This window comes from Pyxicephalus adspersus, chromosome 4 (genome assembly GCF_032062135.1).
Source record: "Pyxicephalus adspersus chromosome 4, UCB_Pads_2.0, whole genome shotgun sequence".
In the NCBI taxonomy this organism is placed as follows: Eukaryota; Metazoa; Chordata; class Amphibia; order Anura; family Pyxicephalidae; genus Pyxicephalus; species Pyxicephalus adspersus.
In genome coordinates this window covers 17,431,398-17,441,325 of record NC_092861.1, presented here as the reverse complement: position 1 = coordinate 17,441,325, position 9,928 = coordinate 17,431,398, and positions in this window count along the sequence as shown.

Genomic DNA, 9,928 nt, shown 5'->3' with positions numbered 1-9,928 from the left:
GTGTCACATAACTGGCCTGATGACACCCAAAATAGGTCAATATAAAATAAAGCTTGAACTACAGATGATGGGGCTCTGAAGGGTGGGGAAGAAGAGCTTGAGATTCAAATTGTAATTTATTTTGACAGCTTTTGATCCCAAGCTACAATAGAAATGTGTTGCCATAGCTGGTGGCATGATCCACAGAACATAAACTGATTTGAAATTGGATATGTATTGGCATGAACAGTGATGTAGACCTTCTTTGCATTGACTTTAAATTGGATTTCCAGAAATCATGGGTCGTCACAGTTATATCATAACAATTTGGGACTGATGTTGGCTATGATCAGATCAAAGACTACTGCAGTAACCAATGATTGTTGGAAATCTTAAATAAAAAATAGTTGCTTCTATATGCTTCTTCTGTAACTCTCACTATAGAAAGCCGTTTGTACTATCTGATTACAACACTTAGCCATTATCATTTTTAGCATAGCATAATCAAGCCATTTAAAGTGACCCTGTGACATAAGGGCCTATTTAAACTAACCCCAACCCATCATAATTTATATTTACATCTGCCGTTCTAGTGGCCTGCATCTTTAAACTCTATCACTTTGTTTCTCTATGGCTCCTGCAGGTATTCAACTCTTTTGAATGTGTAATACCAGCCCTCCTATTCCATGCTGAATGTCCTCCAACTGGCACCCAAGATGAGGAGGAAATAAAACAATACTAGGAGGAGTGAAAATTCACACACCTAGAAGTTTGGAATACCTGCAGTGGCCAAGTGGTCTCAATTGCAGATGAATTAAATGCTATTTGACTAAATCTACAAAAACTTTAATTTTAAATGCCTATAAATTCCAATACAACTATTGCTCTTATCATCTCTCGTCTGGACTACTGTAACATCCTTCTCTCTGGTATTCTACTAACCCGACTCTCTACAATCTAATATGAATGCTGCAGCCAGACTCATCCATCCTTCCCACCGCTCCTCTTCCGCCGCATCTCTTTGTAGTTCTCTCCATTGGCTTCCATTTACCCTTACAATCAAATTCAAGCTCCTGTGCTTTGCCTTCAAATCCCTACACAGTTATTGTCCAACTTACATTTCTGACCTGGTAAAAAAAATACTCCCCCTGCCACTCTATCCGCTCCTCCAATGACCTACTAATGACTTCCTCACTCATAACCTCATCACACGCACAGATACAAGACTTCTCTAGAGCTGTCCAAACTCTCTGGAATGGTCTTCCTCATCCTATTCGGCTTGCTCCTACTTTCTGCTCATTTAAAAGAGCACTCAAAACCCATTTTTTCAAACTTGCCTACCCATCTTCTGTCTTTTGAAACCATCACTACTTCTCACCATTACATATCCCCCCTCCTATTATGTGTGAAATTCCCCCACCTACTAGATTGTAAGCTCTTCGGGCAGGGTCCTCTCCTCCTGTATCACTGTTTGTATTAGTCTGTCATTTGCAATCCCTATTTAATGTACAGCGCTGCGTAATATGTTGGCGCTATATAAATCCTGTTTATTAATAATAATAATAATAATAATGATAATTGTATGAGTTGTGAGGCATATAAAGGAATTAAACTAAAGCTTTGTGGCAGAGAAGAAGTGGAATAGGAGAAAACACCCATAAAAAAGCCCTGAAAATGCTTTAAAACATCCAAAAACACCAATAGATGCCCCATTCATTTTACAGTTAGGGGAGAGTTTGGAGTGTTTTTGAGCATTTCTAGGCATTTTCAAGCATTTGTAGGTGAATGCCGGGCATTTATGGGTGACTATGGGCATTTGATGGGCATTTTAACATGGGAATTTTAAACATGGTCATTAAAATGGTAGGAAAACTGTCCATGTTGACTCTACCATATAGGCTGAAGTTAATTTAGAGATAACCACGGGGTGACAGGATCACCTAACAATTGCCTGTGTGACCTAATGCTACGTACACACTTCCAATAGTTCTCGCCTCATAATCGGCTCAGGGCTGATATCGGAGGAGAATCTTAAGTGTGTACAGCTCGCGTCGTTCATCGTCCGAACGACCATCCTGGCAGATCCACGGACGATGAACGATCGTAATGCAAGTGAAACGGGAAAGCGCGAAGCGGGGTGCCGCTCTGTCGTTCTCCCTCTGCATAGAGCAGAACAGTATTTACAGCACTTATTTATGCATCGTGCAATAATAGTCGTTGGAAAGGATCGTGAAAGATCCTTTCCAATGACTATAATTGCAAGTGTGTATGCAGCTTAATGCTCATTAAACACTTCTATTACTTTAGTACTGCTTTGACTGAGGTGGTAATCTGGCAAAGATCTAGACAACACAAGCCAAAGACAGATCCAAGACTTCAAATGACAACATAAATGCCTAGTTTGTAATTTATATATTTTAATAGTTATTAAAGCTTCAGGCTTTTTTACAGTTGTTCTTTTTTAGATATTTGTGACTGTGGCCAGCATTATGTAAATAATTATATCAGCTTCTTTTTAAAAGCTAAACTTAAGAATTAAACCATTATATTATTTTTTTTATACTTGATTCATTTTTTTTCTTTACTAGTAGATTCTTCCAACTTCCTCTTAAAAGCTATTCAAAATGAAGAGCTAAACACTAGGGTTTTGTTTCTCATATTAATATATCTTGGTCTGAGGCCCCCTGACAGTGTTTCTGTTTACTCTGCTTTGGGTGAGCAGGCAGTCGAAGAAGAGCAAGGTGATATCTTTATTAAAACGGAACAAAACTTAACTTGTAAAAACTTGTGAGCAGGTCCCTTCTGCAATAAGAGAAACTTACCTATGTATCTGATAGCAATTGTTCTAATCACACTGATCTGTCATTGATCTTCCAAGGGTGCTGCCATCTTTACCCAGTCCTCTTCTGTGTTCTGGATCTTCAACTATTTTGGGGGGGGGGCATGCTGGAATGATGTAACTCAAAATCGCATAATCCATAACTCCCAGATCCACATTCTAATCAAAAGACCCCCTGCCATAATCCATCATTCCCCTGATTCACATCCCAGCCAGGTTCACATCCCCCTCTGATGCTATAATCCACACAACACCCAGGTCAACAAAAAAGTTTCAACAATGCCCACTCCATACCATAATCTAACCATGATCCCAGCCTGGTACACATGACAGCAAAATGTACCTGTATAGATGAATGGAAAAAATGATGCCGTCATCAATGTGTCCAACTTCAACTGGTAGCACATGAGGACTTATGACGTGATGCCACCCAGAAAGGTTGAGCATGCGTGCCAGTTTGGGATACTGGGCTGGCATGCATGCTCTTTGTTGGATATAGGCTGACTCTGTGTCATTATATCAGAAGCCTTCAGGTGCCATTTATGGATTTTCTATATATGGCATCGAAAAGGCACATGTTTTCATGGCACAGGGGACCGGAACCGGAGCAGATAGAATAGGAGGCCTCGGCAATTATGGGGCCTAAGGTGACCACCTTAGCTGCCTTAGGGATGAGATGCCCCAGGCTGTAAACTACTTCAGTGTCATAGATTGCACGTCTTCCCTTTTTGCACCCCATCCTGCTAATTTACCCAAGGTAATCAGCCTTTTCTGCTTGACCCTGATTGTCTTTTCTATGGAAAGTAGCCACTGCATGAGAAGAAAAGCTTGTCTCTTGCCGGCATGCTTTGTAGAAGGATATTTGCAATCCCTCTGCAGTGGTCTGACATGCTTCCCTCTGAAAGCTGTGCTCTGGGTCAGATGAGGGTAGAGTTGAAACTTCCCCTTGTAGAGCAATGGCCCAATTTTAAAGCATGCTGGCATGTAAAAGGATCTTCTACTCAGTTGCAGCTATTTTCAATAAAAAGGAACTGGTAAGGTTTGCACATGTTTTGTTTTCATGCACCTGGAATCTGTTTAGCTGATTTAAACTAAAAGATTACCTGAGTTCTAGGATTCAAATCCTGATAGCAAATACATGCTTGATCTGTAATCTTATGTCTCCTTACAGCTTCATGTACTGCTCGGCATATGTTCTGCAAAATGCTTGTTTTAGAACTTTTGTATTGTTTAAAAGCCACATGGTATTGCTAGAGTTATAACAAGCTGAGACAATTTAGGAAAGCTGAGACATAAAGGAAAGTGGTGGTGTAGCCTTTTATCATACAGTAGGGAAATAGTACGGTTCAGTGGAAGGAAAATAGAGCTTTACAAAAATCAAACTCTAAGATGTTATAGAACGAGTATATCCATTCTTTTAGATAAGTAGTTTTTCGTTTGATTTTGTTTTCGATAGAATATGAATGGGGTAAGCTTCTGTCACTCTTTTAATCTTTATTTTATTATATTGTATACTGTCCCATTGGTGGATTTTGCAGTCTCGCCCAGGGTTTCATGGAACCCTGGGGTTCTTCCAGAAGTTGCTAAAGGCTCCTTCAACTATGAGCAATTTGTGCCTACAAGGTCAGTTTACCTAACACCAATGGTCTGTATGGGTGATATTCTTCTCACTGAGCACCGTGCTAATGTACTCTGGGCTGGGGATGTAGAAATTCTAACAGGGGTTCCCTAAAACCTAAAGTTATTTTAAGGGTCCCCCCATGTTAAAAAGGTCAAAAAAGGCTGCTGTAACCTATTTACTGGTGCCAGCCAAGATAGAAAGTGACTACACTCAAAAAAGTATATGGCAATATTAACCTGACAAAGATTCTGATGCAGCCTTTTTCAGCCTAGGTTTCATGGCCCTGAGGATCCTCAGAAGTTGCTCAGGGTTTCTCCAAAAGGGCAGACTGATTAGTACCTGTATAATTCTGGCATCAAAATAGCTTAGCAGAGCTAATGGTGTGGGACCAGTGACCTCTATTTTAGGTGGGCACTACACTGACCTCTACTGTATAGGACATTCTTCCTGCTGTAACATGGATTTTTTTGCTGACCACCAGTATATAGGGGTCTTTATTTCCACTGACCACCAAGGTTAGAGATTCCAAATTATGGTATCAATGGAGAGGAACTAAATTGATCACCAATTTAAGAGAGCTTTTCACCAGTGAACAGCATGTAAGGCAGTGGTCCCCAACCTTTTGGAGCTTGCCGATCACTAAATCCAGGGACTCTGGACCATGCATACGTGGGGAGCCGTGTGTTACTCAAAGAGGAAGGAACTTGCCCCATAGTGACGTCATAATGCCAGAACCCTCCCACTCCCCGAGGACACAACCTGCACACCACCCTGAACCTGCGATGCATACGGGAGACATGGGCCATGGCTTTGGCCAGTGCACCCCTCCAAGTGGGGTCCTTCTCCTGGGGGTGCACCGGCCAAAGCCATAGACCAGACCACCACTGGTCTCCATGCTCTCACAACCCAGCTGTCAGAAGGACAGGGCCTACTAGTGGGCCGTGGACCAAGGGTTGGGGACCCCTGATGTAAGGGGACACTTCACCCTCTAGCGGCCAATGTAAGACAGTCCTTCAGGGGTGGGGGCTCTTCAACAGACCATTATTGTAGGTAAGCTCTTCATACACTGGCCACCAATGTAGAGAGAACAACAGGCACGGCCAGGGGTCACTGAACTGGCCATAAATATAATAGAACACTACAATGGGCTCGGCCCCCAAAGGTCAATTTTCACTTTCAGTCCAACCACAGATCTAATAAAATGATGCAATTTATTTAGTAATAAGGTAAATGTAAAAAAGTAGTACACCTCCTTCATTTGTCTGCCTGTAGATTTCAGTTGTATCAAAAATCAAGAACAGAAGTTCTTCATATGGTGCATTTCACATGCCCAGTCTCTCTCCCACAGATTATTCCACCTTTCTCATATGTAAAATGTCCTGGTCCATTTACAAGCATTGAAACAATTTAAGTTCACCAATGAGGTGGTTTGAGTACCGTTTTTCATTGCATTTTCCATGGTTGCTTTGTCCATCCAAGGCTGTAGGAACATTCTGAAATGTTCCTCTATATAATGTTCCATTTACCTCTTTCTACATTTTCTCCAGTTCCCTCTGCCAAAGCAATCCTACAACCTTTTTAAGAAATTTCAAGTGTCTTATTTTATTTACATTTTTCAGATATTAGTGATCTTGCTGTTTGTTAAACTTTTTTTTTTAACTCAAATATTAAAGCGAAGATTGTTGCAGGGTCAGATGTAGTGTAAATCTTGATAATAAATACTAAAGCAAACCTTTCACTGTTGTTAACACCGTATAGTTAACTTGGCAAGCAAATAAAAAGTGATCATTAAAAACAAGATAACAGCAAAATATTGCAGTAAAGCTTTATATAATAAGACAGGTATAGGGTAGGGCAAACTGAACAATTGCCCAGTGCCCCTACCTTCCCCCAATTGTCAGAATAATAAGGAGGAGACCACACTTTGCCTAATTTTGTCCTAAACAGCCAAACTATAGGTTACATGGCTAGCCTACTTGGTTCATCTTCAGCTGTTCTCCTATTTGCTAAGGGCTACTGTGCTTTGAATCTTGTGAGACTCTGTGATTTCATTTATTGGAGCTGGCACAGGAAAACAACAGTGGACAATGTAGGTCTTGTCAAGCAAGCATACACAAACCTTACATAACTTACAACTGTTTCCTCCAGCCCATGAAAGTATGACATCAGCACTTCATGGCTGTAGAGAAGGTCCATCATATAAGACTTTGCAAACATGCTACCATGATTAAAGGAATAAATAAATAAAACTACTTGGAAAACCTCAGTGCAAATCAGTACTTTGCCCATTCAGGTGACAAACATGCTGAAGTAGAGGGGTGAGTTCATCAGATTGCATCCTAACCGTACAGCTAGCAGCTTGGGGAAAGGAAGGTAACTTGCTTCTATTGAAGTTTAAAAACAAGGTTTATTTGAAACTTTCACCCAGCATATACTTACCCTTGCTCTGTTGCTGCCCCGGCCAATTCCAAGAGCCAAAGTCAAGCCCTACACGTCTGGCAATGAAGATGCATTTTATTCATCGTGACATGTTTGGCCAATTTGTCCATTTTCATAGGAAATTTATAGCCCTGTGTTAGCTCCAGCAACCTGTAAGTTATATAGAGCTTACCATGCAAGTAGCAAAAGTAACGTATGTATATGCTGCTGGGGAAGACTAAAGCTGCATACACAAGTCCAAACATTATCATTGGAAACGACCGACGAATGACCAATTGTTCAAAAATCGTTCTAAAAAAAAGTGACCAACGACGCCAACGAACGAAGATGGTCATTGGAAATGAACGACCGGCATGGCGGGCCTGATTGACCGTCTATTGTTCACTATCTATCGTGTGTACAGTCGTTCAGTGATCGTGCATGTTTCTGCAATACACTTTCTCTTTTAAATGTCACTCCCTGCATAGTTGAAATTATTGTATCTAGCATGTGTACACTATTGGCGGATTATATTTGAACAATCATATCGTTACAGCATGTGCAGAATTGTGCACAATACGATTGTTTAAGTATAATCGTGCATAATCGTTGATCGGTCATAATTGTTCGTTTTCTAACGATAATTATTGAAAGTGTGTACCTAGCTTAAGTTAAAGCGCTGCTCACCCAAAGTACATATATTTTGATCATATAAGCCATTCTCAACGAGGGTCCTGTGGAACCATAGGGTTCATTCAGAGGTTGCTCCAGAGAGGTTTCTTGAACTGTGGTTGATTGACCACCAGCGTAGGAGCATTTTTCCAATTGAATCCCAATTATTTGGTTTCATCAGGGTTTCCTTGAGACCTCCAAATTAATACAATGGTTCCTTTGGGGAAAACTTTTAAATAAGGCTATATTAGGTCAACAAGATGTTGACCTAATATAGCCTTGATGTGTTGACAGCACATTACAAAGTCCATTGACATTACAATAACTATGTCATAGCCATTTGTCGTTAACATAGCCTAAGGTCGATTTGAGGGGAAGCCAAATAACCTAGCTGTATGTTTTTGGGATTTGTTAGTAAACCTTTGCAAAACACAGAGAACATACAAACTCCTTGCATAGTGTCCTGGCTGAGACTCAAACCTAGGACCTAGTGCTGCAAAGAAAAAATCACTGAGCCAACTATGGTCCCCAGATATGAGATCATAGAGGCTAGGTTTGGTCATAATTTTTAGCTTTTCATAAGTTGTTCCATTATACGTTGGGTTCTTAAATAAGGGTATATGTGAATATATATATCTATAGTATGAGAAGGCATAGATAACCTTGGAATGCTCCAGGAAGAGGTGAGATGTGACCGGCCTGCTTCTTCTATGGCCATGATAGGTACCAGGTCTCACAATGATGTTCCTATATTTACCTATGTATGCAGGATTATAGAAGTGTAAAGTCTTTTTTTTCCCCAGGAAAAGCACCAAAAAAGCAGCATGGGTGAGTAAATATCTAAAATCCAGCCCTGAGAGCAACCATGCTGGATCCTCTCTCAGCAGTCCTCACCATGAGGTTGCTGATGTATAATATTTCCCTGGAATGCTATCATTTTTACATCTTTTATGGCACCCCAGGTAGTCTGTACACCTGCTAAATATTAACTCTAAATCAATATGCAGAACTAAAATGTGTTCTAATCAAAACCAGCCACTTAAAGAGAGTTCACTGTGAATCTCACACAACATGGTATGAATAAAATAGCCCTGGATTTTATGACCGAATGGTCAGTGTGGAGAAATAATTTGAAACATGAGATGGATGTTATCAAGGCTTTGGCTTTGATCACCTTGTGGGATCACAATCCTAAGAGTTATAGCAATGACAAAATTTATTTCTAGTTAAATATTTTTGGTATAACAATACTTTATATGAGTTTCATTGCCCCTAGGCTGGTTTTAAAGTGCACCTATCATTAAAAAAATAAACACAAAGTGCATACATAGAACCATTCACTTTAATTTTAGTTCCTAAGCTTTCTACAGTCCAACGACCATACCTTTGATACCAATGCTTGGGCAAAAGAGCCACAGTCACAGATTCATCAATGTCAGACTATCTCTCAGTTTTCCAAAGTAATTAAATATATGGTAAGAGCTACTATACTAAATTGCATGTGATATGTCAAGGCCGATGACATATAATATTCAAGCTGGTATGCTTCCTACTCTATGGTTCTCAAACCAACAAAGTAGGTATGTAAGGTGCTAGGAACTCTAAATGTTTAAATATTGTATATACTATTGTGATGTTGAGTAGTTCTGATAGGGTCCCTTTAACAAATAAATCAGTTTGGTCCAAAAGAAAAATACATAGGAGTGTGTTTAGCTTGCCTACACACGTCATTCAGACCAGTGTCTTCCAATTTTTTTAACATGGGGGAATCCCTTGAAATAACTTTCAGATCTTCAGGGAACACCTGTTAGAATTATAAAATCCACAGCTCGTAGTAAATTAGTGTGGTTGTCAGTCGGAACCACTGACATTGCTGGTCATTGAAAAGAATGTCACTCTTACAGATATCCAAAAAGATTACTGGTGTCAATCAAACTATTCTGAAAGGTGCAAATTGTTCATTGCTTAAAAAACCCCTAGCAGCTTCTGGAGGAACCCTAGGGTTTCACGGAACCCTGGTGGAGAAACACTGGTTTATCAATGTATATCAATCCTAATATTAATGACTAGGTCTACCCAAAATGTTTATTTCAATGCATGTGGGTTGTCTATTTAAAGATGATTCTTGGAAGATATTTACACTGTTTTAGGAATACATGTTACCAGTACTTTACTTGGTATCAGCCTCTTGAAGTCCTCGTAGAGCAGGACTCAGGGTGAGAGGGGAAGAGGCAGCACAAGGAGTCAGTCATGTACTGACAAAGAGTATATTCATAGAAAAAAAAAGCAGAATGACCAAGAGATGAAGTCCATCACTCCGCTGTTCCTTCTCACTGTCCATAGGGGTTGGGGGTGAGTCCATAAAAGCCTGTGCTCAGACAAAATGGGTTTATTGATCC